Genomic DNA, 14,450 nt, shown 5'->3' on the forward strand with positions numbered 1-14,450 from the left:
TTATACTAATTTGCAGTCCCATGAACAAAGGATAACTGTACCTTTCCCCTGACATCCTTGCCAGAATTTATTATTATTTGTGTTCTTGATGATTGCCATTGTAATTGGAGTAAGATAAAATTTCAAGGTGGCTTTGATTTCCATTTCCCTGATTGCTAAGGATGTTGAACATTTTTTTCATATATTTGTTAGCCATTTGTATTTCTTTTGAGAGGTATCCATTTACTCATTTGCCCATTTATTAATTGGGTTATTTGATTGTTTTGGTATTATGGTCTTTATATTTTCAAGATATCAATCCTCTGATGGAGGAACAGCTGGTAAAGATCTTCTCCCATTCTTTAGGCCCCCTCTTCATGCTCTCAATTGTTTACTTTGCTGTGCAGAAACTTTTTAATTTGATGCCATCCCAATTATTGATTCTTGGTTTTATTTCTTGAGCTTTAGGAATCTAAAGGATGTTGGTGTTTTTGTCAATATGTTGGAGTTTTGACTCTGTTTTCTTCTAGCAGTTGTAAAGTTTCTGGTCTGATTCCTAGGTCTTTGATCCACTTTGAGTTGACCTGCTTAGGGTGAAAGACAGGGATCTAGTCTCATTTGTCTACATATGAATATCCATTTTCTCAGAACCATTTTTTAAAAGGCAATCTTTTCTCCAACATATGTTTTTGGAAACTTTATCAAATATCAAATGCCTACATCTATGTGGGTTTGTCTCTATGTCTTCTTTCCTATTCCATTGGTCTTCATGTCTGTTTTGGTGCCAATAATCATGCTGTTTTTCTTATTATAGCTCTGTAGTGTAATTTGAGATCAGGTGTTGTGATTCCCCCAGCATATCTCTTCTTGCTCAGCATTCTTTTGGCTATTCTGGGTCTTTTATACTTTCAGGTGAATTTTAAAATTGCTTTTTTCTAGGGCTGTGAAGAATATCATTGGTAATTTTATGAAAATTGAATCTGTTTAGTGCTTTTGATAATATGGACATTTTCACAGTATTAATTCTGTCTATTTCTAAGAACACGGGTGGTCTTTCCAACTTGTAAGGTCTTCTTCAATTTCTTTTTTCACTGTTCTATAGTTTGCATTGTGGAGATCTTTCACCTCCTTGGTTAGATATATTCCCAAGTGTTTTATTTTTATTTTTTGAGGTTACTGTGAATGGGATGTTTTTCCTGATTTACTTCTCAGAAGAAATTTCTTTCTCACTTTTGGAGTATAGGAAAGCTATTGATTTTTGAATGCTAACGTATACTGCTACTTTGCTAACTTTGTTAATCAGCTCTAGAAGTCTTTTGGTGGAGTTTTTTGTGTATTCTAAATATATGATCATGCCATTAGCAAACAGAGATAATTTGAATTTTCCTATTTGTACCCCTTTTATTTCCTCTTTCCTGATTGCTCTGGCTAGAGTTTCAAGAACTATAGTAAATAAGAATAGTGAGAGTAGACATCATTGCGTTGCTCCTGATTTTCAAGAAAATGCTTTCAGTTTCTCTCCTTTCAGTATGATGTTGGCTTTGGATTTGTTATATATAGCATTTAGTTATTACTAAATTTTTAAAACCTTTATTTATTTATATGTGGTGCTGAGAATTGAACTCAGTATCTCACACATGCCAGGCAAAGGCTCTGCCACTGAGCCACAACCCCAGCACTATATAGCACTTATAAGGTTGAGGTAAATTTCTTCTATCCCTAATTTCTTGAGAATTTTTAATGTGAATGGGTGCTGAATTTTGTCAAAGACTTTTTCTGCATCTATTGAGTTGATCACACATTTCTTGTCTTTAATTATATTTATGTGGTGAATTACATTTACTGTTATGTGTGTGTTGAGTAAACCTTGCTTCCTTGGGATGAAACCCACTTGATTATGGTGGTTTTCCTTCTTAATGTGTTTCTGAAAGCAGTTTTCTATTATTTTATTAAGGATTTTTGTATCTATCTTCATCAAGGATATTGGTCTGTAGTTTTCTTTCATTGATGTGTTTTTATGTGGTTTTGGTATCAGCATGATACTAGCTTTATAGAATGAATTTTATATTCCTTCTCTATTTCATGGAATAATTGAGTAATATTGGCATTAGTTCTACCTTAAAAGTTTGGTAGAACTTGGCTGTGAATCCATTGGTCCTGGACTCTACTTTTGGGAAGTTTTTAATTGGTGGTGCTTCAATCTCATTGCTTCATATTGTTCTGTTTAGGTTTGGTATATTCTCAGGGTTCAATTTGGGTAGGTCATATGTGTCTAGAAATTTGTCAGTGTCTTCTAGGTTTTCCTGCTTATGGAGTATAAATTTTCAAAATAGTTTCTAATGATTTTCTGGATTTCAGAAGTGTCTGTTTTATTATTAACCTTTTCATCTCTAATTTTGTTGATTTGGGCTAGTGGCTTATCAATCTTGTAACGTCTTTACAAAGAACCAACTCTTTGTTGCATTAACCCTTTGTATATTTTAAATGATTAATTTCAATAATTTTGTCTCCGATTTTAATTATTTTCAGTCTTCTGATTTTGGAATTATTTTGTTCTTTCTTTCATATTGATTTGAGGTGTAGCATTAGATTATTTATTTGGGATTTTTTAAAATGTAGGCACTCAATGCTATAAACTTTCCTCTTAGAACTTTCTTCATACTGCCCTAGAGATTTTGACATGTTATACCTCTGTTCTTATTTGTTTCCAAGAATTTTTTGTTTTCTTCTCTGATTTTTTCCATTACCCATACCTCATTAGAAAGTGTATTATTATATTTTCCTTGCAGATAATGCTCCTGCAAACATGATGAATGTTCCTAAGACCTGCTGGATGTTCTGTAAGAAGTGTGGCAAACACCAATCCCACAAAATGACATAGTATAATTAGGGCAAGGATTCTCTGGAAGCACAGGGAAGGTGGCATTGTGACAGGAAACAGAGTGGCTATGGTGGCCAGACTAAGCCAATTTTCAGGAAAAAGTCTAAAACTACAAAGAAGATTGTGCTGAGGCTTGAGTGTGTTGAGCCTAACTGTAGATCTAAGAGAATGCTGGCTATTAAGAGATGCAAGCATTTTGAACTGGGAGGAGATTAGAAGAGAAAGCCAAGTGATCCAGTTTTAAGCTTCATTGTTTTGTTATGAAGATAATAAAATGTTGAGGTTATCTTCAAAAAAAAAAAAAAAAAAGAGTTTTATTAATCTCCAAACACTAAAATGGTTTATGTTATCTTGCTATTGATTTTTCATTTCATTCAATTATGATTTGATAGGATGCAAGAAATTATCCCTTTTTTTTGCTTTCTAAGATTTATTTTGTGTGTTAAAATATGGTCTATTTTAGAGAAGGTACATCTGAGAAGAAAGTAACTTCGGTTGATGAATGAAATATTCTTTAGTTGTCTGTTAGGTCTGTTTGATTAATAGTATTTTGTAATTTTGAAGAGTCTTTAATTTGTTTATGTATGGATAACCTATCTATTGATGAGAGAGGTATGTTTAAATTACCCAATATTGTTATACTGGGATCTATTTGATTCTTTATATTGAATCAGATTTGTTTTATGAACATCCATGAACTGATATTAGGGGAATAAGTATTTACAATAATTGTGTCCTATTGTTGGATGATTCTTGTAATCAGCATGAAGTATTCTTCTTTGTATCTTTTGATTAATTTTGGCTTGCAGTCTACTTTGTCATTTATGAGGGTAACTGTTCCTGCTTGCTTTCAGTCTCCATTTGCATGGCATATCCTTTTCCATCCTTTCACCTTCAACTTGTAGATGTCTTGCCTGTAAGGTGAGTGTTTTGTAAACAACATAAGGTTGGGCCTTATTTTTTAACCTATTCTGCCAGTTTGTACCACTTTATTGGAGAGTTTAGACCTTCTGCATTTAGTTTTATTATAGACAGATGATTTTTATTTTCTGCCATTTTGATTTATTTCTGATGTTTAATTCAGACTTGATTCTCCTTTACTGTGTTCTAGTGAGATTTATTCATATGATGCCTCCGATATTTATTTTTCATAACTTCTGTGTGAAATATTTCATTGAGTATGTTTTGTGGTGCTTAGTGGTTATAAATTCTTTTCATTTCTTCTTATCATGGAAAGCTTATCATCTTTAATTCTGAAGGATAGTTCCGCTGGACATAGTAGTCTTCATTGGCACCTGTTATCTTTCAGGGCTTGGTATATATTATTCTGAACCCTCCAGGCTTTTAGGTTTTGGGTTGATAAATCAGTAAAAATTCTTATGGGCTTACCTCACAGTGTAACCTGACATTTTTCTCTTGTGACATTTAGAATTTTTTCTTGTTCTGTATATTAGGCATTTTAAATTATACTGTAATTTAGACACTTTTTTGATCTTGCCTTTTTAGGGTTCTAAATGCCTTGTGTATTTGTATTTCCATCTTATCCCAGATTTGGAAATTTTTCTGATATTATTTCATTAACAAGGTTGTGCATTCCTTCAATTTGTATTTTGGTACCTTTGTCTATGCCAATGATACTTACATTTGATCTTTTAAGGTTTTTTTTAAATTATATTTCTTTACTAAAGGAGACTCTTAATTTACAAAGTAAAAGTGCTAAGATATCATCTAACAAATAAAGAAACATCAAGCATTTTTAACTAAAATATATTTTAAAAGTAGATGTGTTTATAATTTAGTTAATAAAAAAGGTCTAAAATTCCTTTGTTTATGTTCTCACTGAGAATGGACTTGCTGGGAGTTAAACTTCTGTCAGGTATGATTTATATAAGAGCCTAAGAAATTTTTTACTTAAAGTAGAAGACTGTAAATGTCTAAGTAAATTAAAACAAAATTTGTACAAAGTAAATTTCAAAAATTTACATGTAATTAAATTGGTTTTATATAATTAACACAATCAGCTAAAGTTATTTAAAGCTTTTTCCTCTTTTAAAAAGAAAAACTTGACTTTGTGCAAAGTTTCTGACATGAGTCCTATTTATAAGTATAGATAAGATCTTTTCACAGACCCCTGGGGGCTTTCTAAGTAAAGATTGAGAGAAGAAAAAAATGCTTAAAACAGCAATCTACTCTCATTACAATAAAATAATTTCTTACTGTCTGTTAGGTTTATTACTTAAAAAAACTAGTTTTAAAGGAATTAAGATTTGTAAAGTTTTGATTAAACAATAGCTGTTAAAGTATCACATTATATTCCAGATTACACATTTTTCTTTAAAAGCCAAATTTAGTTAATCTAAAAACATCAGTGTAATTGTGGTACAGGTATTGATTTCCTCATTTTTTTCTTTAATACTTATTTATTTATTTTTTACAGACTGTATTTTGATTCAGTATACACAAATGGGTTACATCATTTTGTTTCTATGGTTGTAGGCAATGCAGATACATACCATTCATGTAATCATACATGTACATAGGGTAATGATGTCTGTCTCATTCCATGATTTTTCATACCCCACCTCCCTCTCATTTCCTTCTACATAATCTAAAGTTCCTCCATTCTTTTCTCACTCCTCACCCCCCCCATCCACATTATATATCATCTTCCACTGATCAGGGAAAACATTCAGCCTTTGGTTTTGGGGGATTGACTTATTTCGCTTAGCATGATATTCTCCAACTCCATCCATTTACCTGCAAATGCCATAATATTCTTCTTATTTATGGCTGAATAATATTCCATTGTGTATACCACAGTTTCTTTATTCATTCCTCTGTCGAAAGGCATCTAGGTTGGTTACACAATCTAGCTATTGTGAATTGTGCTGCTATAAACATTGATGTGGCTGCTTTACTGTAATGTGCTGATTTTAAGTCTCTTGGGTGTAAACCAAGGAGTGGGTTAACTGGGTCAAAAGGTGGGTCCATTCCAAGTTTTCTGAGGATTCTCTGCACTGCTTTCCAGCATGGCTGCACTAATTTGCAACTTCACCAGCAAGGTAAAAGTGTGCCTTTTGGTTTTTTAATGTTATTCAGGATTTCTTGAATATTCTGATCATGATATATTAACATCTTTATTATTAGCTTTACTTTCAAGATTACATATTTGTCTTCTAGGGCTGAGACCCTGTCTTCAAAGTCATTTAATCTATTGGTGATGTGTTGGGACTAATGACATGTTAACTAACTCAGGCTGATTCCTTACTCCCTGGCAAGTAAGCAAGATCAAGGCCTCAAAGGCGGTTTGAATAGTTAATGACGATAAATTGGACCACCATCAGGGATTGGTTAACAATAGTTCTGCGAACGTGATCAGCTTGTGCTTGCCATATAGTCCTATGGGACTCTTGCCTGCGTGAACCCCCCTGGGCCTTGCTGACCTTTAAGCTGATTGGTTCCCACCTAGCCTCCAACCTACATAAAAGCTGTGTGACTTCCTCAATAAACAAGTTGCTGCTGTGACTGGTCTCCCTAAGGCATCTGACTGGCTTAAGACCCCGACAGTGATGCTTTCAATTGAAAATTTTTTTAATTAAAAATCATAAATTTACACAGGGCAATGTTGTTTCATTCTGTTATTTTTTCCCTTCCCCCCACCCCTCCCACCCCTCTTTTCCCTCTATACAGTCCTTCCTTCCTCCATTCTTACCACCCTCCTTATCCCTAACTGTAACCTAACCCTAACCCTAACGCTAACCCCCCTACCCCCCATTATATGTCATCATCCGCTTATCAGTGAGATCATTCGTCCTTTAGATTTCTGAAATTGGCTTATCTCACTTAGCATGATATTCTACAATTTCATCCATTTGCCTGCAAATGCCATAATTTTATCATTCTTTATGGCTGAGTAATATTCCATTGTATATATATGCCACAGTTTCTTTATCCATTCATCCACTGAAAGGCATCTAGGTTGGTTCCACAATCTGGCTATGGTGAATTGAGCAGCTATGAACATTGATGTGGCTGTATCTCTGTAGTATACTGATTTTAAGTCATTTGGGTATAGGCCAAGGAGTGGGATAGCTGGGTCAAATGGTGGTTCCATTCCAAGCTTTCTGAGGAATCTCCATACTGCTTTCCAGAGTGGCTGCACTAATTTGCAACCCCACCAGCAATGTATGAGTGTACCTTTTTCAACACATCAATGTCAACACCTATTGTTGCTTATGTTCTTGATAATCGCCATTCTAATTGGGGTGAGATGGAATCTTAGGGTAGTTTTGATTTGTATTTATTACTAGGGATGTTGAACATGTTTTCATATATCTGTTGATTGCTTGTACATCTTCTTCTGTGAAGTGTCTGTTCATTTCCTTAGCCCATTTGTTGATTGGATTATTTTTATTCTTGGTGTAGAGTTTTTTGAGTTCTTTATAGATTCTGGAAATTAGCGCTCTATCTGGAATATGAGTGGCAAAGATATTCTCCCACTCTGTAGGCTCTCTCTTCACATTACTGATAGTTTCCTTTGCTGAGAGAAAGCTTTTTACTTTGAATCTATCCCAGTTGTTGATTCTTGCTTTTACTTCTTGGGCTACGGGAGTCCTGTTAAGGAAGTCTGATCCTAAGCCAACAAGTTGAAGGTTTGGACCTACTTTTTCTTCTATAAGATGCAGGGTCTCTGGTCTGATTCCGAGGTTCTTGATCCATTTTGAGTTGAGTTTTGTGCAGGGTGAGAGATAGGGGTTTAATTTCATTCTGTTGCATATGGTTTTCCAGTTTTCCCAGCACCATTTGTTGAAGAGGCTATCTTTTCTCCATTGCATAGTTTTGGCACCTTTGTCTAGAATGAGAAAATTGTATTTATTTGGGTTTGAGTCCATGTCCTCTATTCTGTACCATTGATCTACCTGTCTATTTTGGTACCAATACCATGCTGTTTTGTTACTATTGCTTTGTAATAGAGTTGAAGATCTGGTATTGCAATACCCCCTGCTTCGCTCTTTCTACTGAGGATTGCTATAGCTATTCTGGGTTTCTTATTCTTCCAGATGAATTTCATAATTGCTTGCTCTATTTCTGTAAGGTACGTCATTGGGATTTTAATTGGAATTGCATTGAATCTGTATAGCACTTTTGGTAGTATGGCCATTTTGACAATATTAATTCTTCCTATCCATGAACATGGGAGATCTTTCCATCTTCTAAGGTCTTCTTTAATTTCTTTCTTTAGTGTTCTGTAGTTCTCATTGTAGAGGTCTTTCACCTCTTTTGTGAGATTGATTCCCAAGTATTTTATTTTTTTCAAGGCTATTGTGAATGGGGTAGTTTTCCTAATTTCTCTTTCTGAAGATTCATCACTTATGTATAAAAATGCATTGGATTTATGAGCATTGATCTTGTAACCTGCTACTTTACTCAATTCACTTATGAGTTCTAAGAGTTTTCTGGTGGAATTTCCAGGTTCCCCTAAATATATAATCATGTCATCAGCGAACAGGGATAGTTTGAGTTCTTCTTTTCCAATTCGTATCCCTTTAATTTCTTTTGTTTGTTTAATTGCTCTGGCTAGAGTCTCAAGAATGATGTTGAATAGAAGTGGTGAAAGAGGGCATCCCTGCCTTGTTCCAGTTTTTATGGGGAATGCTTTCAGTTTTTCACCATTTAGAATGATATTGGCCATGGGCTTAGCGTAAATGGCCTTTACAATGTTAAGGAATGTTCTCACTACCCTATTTTTCTAGTGTTTTGAGCATGAAGGGGTGCTGTATTTCATCAAATGCTTTTTCTGCATGTAGTGAAATAATCATGTGATTCTTAACTTTTAGTCTGTTGATATGGTGAATGACATTTATTGATTTCCGGATGTTGAACCAACCTTGCATTCCTGGGATAAAACCCACTTGATCGTGCTGCACTATCTGTTTAATATATTTTTGTATGCGATTTGCTAAAATTTTGTTGAGAATTTTTGCGTCGATGTTCATTAAGGATATTGGTCTGAAATTTTCTTTCCTTGATGTGTCTCTGTCTGGTTTAGGTATCAGTGTGATATTGGCTTCATAGAATGAGTTTGGGAGGGTTCCCTCCTCTTCTATTTTATGGAATACTTTGAGAAGTATTGGAATGAGCTCTTCTTTAAAGGTTTTGTAGAACTCGGCTGAGAACCCATCTGGTCCCGGACTTTTCTTTGTTGGTAGGCTTTTGATGACCTCTTCTATTTCATTGCTTGAAATTGATTTATTTGAGTTGTATATGTCCTCCTCGTTCATTTTATGCAATTCATATGTCTCTAGAAACTTGTTGATGTCTTTGAGGTTTTCTGTTTTGTTGGAGTATAGATTTTCAAAGTAGCTTCTAATTATGTTTTGTATTTCAATCCTCTCTGTTGTGATATTTTCTTGTTCATTCCGAATTTTATTCATTTGAGTTTTCTCCCTCTTTCTCTTTGTTAGTATGGCTAAGGGTTTATCAATTTTGTTTATTTTTTCAAAGAACCAACTATTTATTTTGTTAATTTTTCTGATTGTTTCTTTTGTTTCAATTTCGTTGATTTTGGCTCTGATTTTAACTATTTCCTGTCTTCTACTACTTTTGGTGTTGGTCTGCTCTTCTTTTTCTAGGGCTTTGAGCTGTAGTGTTAAGTCGTTTATTTGTTGATTTCTACTTCTTTTGTTGAATGCGCCCCATGTAATAAATCTTCCTCTAAGTACTGCTTTCATAGTGTCCCAGAGATTTTGATATGATGTGTCTTTGTTCCCGTTTACTTCTAAACATTTTTTTATTTCCCTCCTGATGTCTCCTGTTACCCATTCATCATATAATAGTGTATTATTTAATCTCCAGGTATTGGAGAAGTTTCTGTTTTTTATTGTGTCATTTATTTCTAATTTCAATCCATTATGATCTGATAGAGTACAAGGTAGTATCTCTATCTTCTTGTATTTGCTAACAGTACCTTTGTGGCATAAGACATGGTCTATTTTAGAGAAGGATCCATGTGCTGCTGAGAAGAAAGTGTATTCGTTCTTTGTTGGATGGTATATTCTATATAAGTTGGTTAAGTCTAAATTGTTGATTGTGTTATTGAGATCTATGGTTTCTTTATTCAATTTTTGTTTGGACGATCTATCCATCGGTGAGAGAGGTGTGTTAAAATCGCCTAGTATTATCGTATTGTGGTCTATTTGATTTCTGGAATTGACAAGGATTTGTTTGACGTACATGGATGAGCCAGTGTTCGGAGCATAGATATTTAGGATTGCTATGTCTTGCTGATTTATGCTTCCCTTAAGCAGTATGTAATGTCCTTCTTTATCCCTTCTGACTAGTTTCGGCTTGAAGTCCACATTATTTGAAATGAGGATGGATACTCCAGCTTTTTTGCTGTGTCTTTGTGCATGGTATGTTTTTTCCCATCATTTCGCCTTTAGTCTATGGATCTCTTTCTATGAGATGAGTCTCTTGCAGGCAGCAAATTGTTGGATTTTTCTTTTTAATCCAATCTGCCAGTCTATGTCTTTTGATTGATGAGTTCAGGGTTATTATTGTGATATGGTTTGTATTCCAGTCATTTGACTCATTTTTGTTTTTTGACATGATTTGGTTTCCCCTTTATTTGGCTATTCCTTTAGGCTAGTTCCTCCCGTTGCTGATTTGCATCATTGTTTTTCATCTCTTCCTCATGGAATATTTTGCTGAGAATGTTCTGTAATGCCAGCTTCCTTTTTGTAAATTCCTTTAGGTTTTGTTTATCATGGAAGGATCTTGTTTCATCATCAAGTCTGAAAGTAAGTTTTGCTGGGTATAAGATTCTTGGTTGGCATCCATTTTCTTTCAGGGCTTGGTAAATGTTGTTCCAGGCCCTTCTAGCTTTTAAGGTCTGGATTCAAAAATATGCTGATATTCTTATTTCTTTCTCCCTGAATGTAATTTGATTCTTTTCTCTCACGGCCTTTAAAATTCTGTCTTTATTTTGTATGTTAAGTATTTTCATAATAATTTGCCTTGGTGTGGGTCTGTTGTAATTTTGTATATTTGGAGTCCTATAAGCCTCTTGTACTTGGTTTTCCATTTCATTCTTCAGATTTGGGAAATTTTCTGATATTATTTCATTGAATAGATTGTTCATTCCTTTGGTTTGTTTCTCTACGCCTTCCTCAATCCCAATAATTCTTAAATTTGGCCTTTTCATGATATCCCATAATTGTTGTAGATTGTGTTCATGATTTCTTACCATCTTCTCTGTTTGGTCAACCTTGTTTTAAAGATTAAATCTTTTTTTTTTTTTTTTATTGTAAACAAATGGGATACATGTTGTTTCTCTGTTTGTACATGGCGTAAAGGCATACCATTTGTGTAATCATAAATTTACATAGAGCAATGTTGTTTGATTCATTGTTATTTTTTTTCCCTTCCCCCCACCCCTCCCACCCCTCTTTACCCTCTATACAGTAGTTCCTTCCTCCATACTTGCCCCCCTCCCTAACCCTAACTCTAACCCTTCCCTCCCCCCCATTATGTGTCAACCTCCACTTATTAGCGATATCATTCGTCCTTTGGCTTTTTGAGATTGGCTTATCTCACTTACCATGATATTCTCCAATTTCATCCATTTGCCTGCAAATGTCTTAATTTTATCATTCTTTATGGCTGAGTAATATTCCATAGTATATATATACCACAGTTTCTTTATCCACTCATCAATTGAAGGGCATCTAGGTTGGTTCCACAGTCTGGCTATTGTGAATTGAGCAGCTATGAACATTGATGTGGTTGTATTTCTGTAGTATGCAGATTTTAAGTCCTTTGGGTATAGGCCAAGGAGTGGGATAGCTGGGTCAAATGGTGGTTCCATTCCAAGTTTTCTAAGGAATCTCCACACTGCTTTCCATAGCGGCTGCACTAATTTGCAGCCCCACCAGCAGTGTATGAGTGTACCTTTCTCCCCACATCCTCGCCAACACCTGTTGTTGCTCGTATTCTTGATAATCGCCATTCTAATTGGGGTGAGATGGAACCTTAGGGTGGTTTTGATTTGCATTTCTCTTATTACTAGAGATGTTGAACATTTTTCCATATGTTTGTTGATTGCTTGTAGATCTTCTTCTGTGAAGTGTCTATTCATTTCCTTAGCCCATTTGTTGACTGGACTGTTTGAATTCTTGGAGTAGAGTTTTTTGAGTTCTTTATAGATTCTGGAGATTAGTGCTCTATCTGAAGTATGATTGGCAAAGATATTCTCCCACTCTGTAGGCTCTTTCTTCGCATTGCTGATAGTTTCCTTTGCTGAGAGAAAGCTTTTTAGTTTGAATCTATCCCAGTGGTTGATTCTAGCTTTTATTTCTTGTGCTATGGGAGTCCTGTTAAGGAAGTCTGGTCCTAGACCAACAAGATGAAGATTTGGACCTACTTTTTCTTCTATAATCTGCAGGGTCTCTGGTCTGATTCCGAGGTCCTTAATCCATTTTGTGTTTAGTTTCGTGCATGGTGAGAGATATGGGTTTAGTTTCATTCTGTTGCATATGGATTTGCAATTCTCCCAGCACCATTTGTTGAAGAGGCTATCTTTTCTCCATTGCATATTTTTGGCCCCTTTGTCTAGTATGAGAAAATTGTATTTATTTGGGTTTGTGTCCGTGTCCTCTATTCTGTACCATTGATCTACCTTTCTATTTTGGTACCAATACCATGCCGTTTTTGTTACTATTGCTTTGTAGTAGAGTTGAAGATCTGGTATTGCAATACCCCCTGTTTCACTCTTCCTGCTAAGGATTGCTTTAGCTATTCTGGGTTTCTTATTCTTCCAGATGAATTTCATAATTGCCTGCTCTATTTCTGTAAGGTACGTCATTGGGATTTTAATTGGAATTGCATTGAATTTGTATAGCACTTTAGGTAGTATGGCCATTTTGACAATATTAATTCTTCCTATCCAAGAACATGGAAGATCTTTCCATCTTCTAAGGTGTTCTTTAATTTCTTTCTTTAGTGTTGTATAGTTCTCATTGTAGAGGTCTTTCACCTCTTTTGTGAGATTGATTCCCAAGTATTTTATTTTTTTCGAGGCTATTGTGAATGGGGTAGTTTTCCTAATTTCTCTTTCTGAAGATTCATCACTTATGTATAAAAATGCGTTGGATTTATGGGCATTGATCTTGTAACCTGCTACTTTACTGAAATCACTTATGAGTTCTAAGAGTTTTCTGGTGGAATTTCCAGGTTCCTCTAAATATATAATCATGTCATCAGCGAACAGGGATAGTTTGAGTTCTTCTTTTCCAATTCGTATCCCTTTAATTTCTTTGGTTTGTCTAATTGCTCTGGCCAGAGTCTCAAGAACGATGTTGAATAGAAGTGGTGAAAGAGGGCATCCCTGCCTTGTTCCAGTTTTTAGGGGGAATGCTTTCAGTTTTTCACCATTTAGAATGATATTAGCCATGGGCTTAGCATAAATGGCCTTTACAATATTAAGGAATGTTCCCACTATCCCTATTTTTTCTAGTGTTTTGAGCATGAAGGGGTGCTGTATTTTATCAAATGCTTTTTCTGCATCTATTGAAATAATCATGTGATTCTTGACTTTAAGTCTATTAATATGGTGAATTACGTTTATTGATTTCCTGATGTTGAACCAACCTTGCATCCCTGGGATGAAAGCCACTTGATCATGGTGCACTATCTTTTTAATATGTTTTTGTATGCGATTTGCTAAAATTTTGTTGAGAATTTTTGCGTCGATGTTCATTAAGGATATTGGTCTGAAATTTTCTTTCCTTGATGAGTCTCTGTCTGGTTTAGGTATCAGTGTGATATTGGCTTCATAGAATGAGTTTGGGAGGGTTCCCTCCTCTTCTATTTTATGGAATACTTTGAGAAGTATTGGAATGAGCTCTTCCTTAAAGGTTTTGTAGAACTCGTCTGAGAACCCATCTGGTCCTGGACTTTTCTTTGTTGGTAGGCTTTTGATGACTTCTTCTATTTCAGTACTTGAAATTGGTCTATTTAAATTGTTTATGTCCTCCTCATTCAGTTTAGGCAATTCATATGTCTCTAGAAACCTGTTGATGTCTTCGAAATTTTCTATTTTGTTGGAGTATAGATTTTCAAAATAGCTTCTAATTATGTTTTGTATTTCCATCCTGTCTGTAGTGATATTTCCTTGTTCATTCCGAATTTTAGTGATTTGGTTTTCTCTCGTCTTCTCTTTGTTAGTGTGGCTAAAGGTTTATCAATTTTGTTTATTTTTTCGAAGAACCAACTATTTATTTTGTCAATTTTTTGTATTGTTTCTTTTGTTTCAATTTCATTGATTTCAGCTCTGAGTTTAACAATTTCCTGTCTTCTACTACTTTTGGTGCTGTTCTGTTCTTCTTTTTCTAAGGCTTTGAGCTGTAGTGTTAGGTTGTTTATTTGTTGAGTTTTACTTCTTTTATTAAATGCGCTCCATGAAATAAATTTCCCTCTAAGTACTGCTTTCATAGTGTCCCAGAGGTTTTGATATGATGTTTCTTTGTTCTCATTTACCTCTAAGAATTTTTTAATTTCCTTCCTAATATCTTCTGTTATCCATTCATCATAT

At 34.7% G+C, this 14,450-nt stretch overlaps 1 protein-coding gene and 1 pseudogene across 3 annotated transcripts in view; both read left to right on the top strand.

Annotated features, from left to right (window-relative positions):
- The window catches only part of LOC306641626 (uncharacterized protein), a 124,493-nt gene that overhangs the window by 41,755 nt on the left and 68,288 nt on the right, over window positions 1-14,450 (top strand). The window lies entirely within an intron of this gene.
- Window positions 2,673-3,104, top strand: LOC306641627 (ribosomal protein eL42-like; annotated as a pseudogene). Its single transcript has one exon. The product of its transcript is annotated as a ribosomal protein eL42-like (transcript).

This window comes from Sciurus vulgaris (assembly GCF_902686455.1).
Source record: "Sciurus vulgaris genome assembly, chromosome: 12".
NCBI lineage: Eukaryota > Metazoa > Chordata > Mammalia > Rodentia > Sciuridae > Sciurus > Sciurus vulgaris.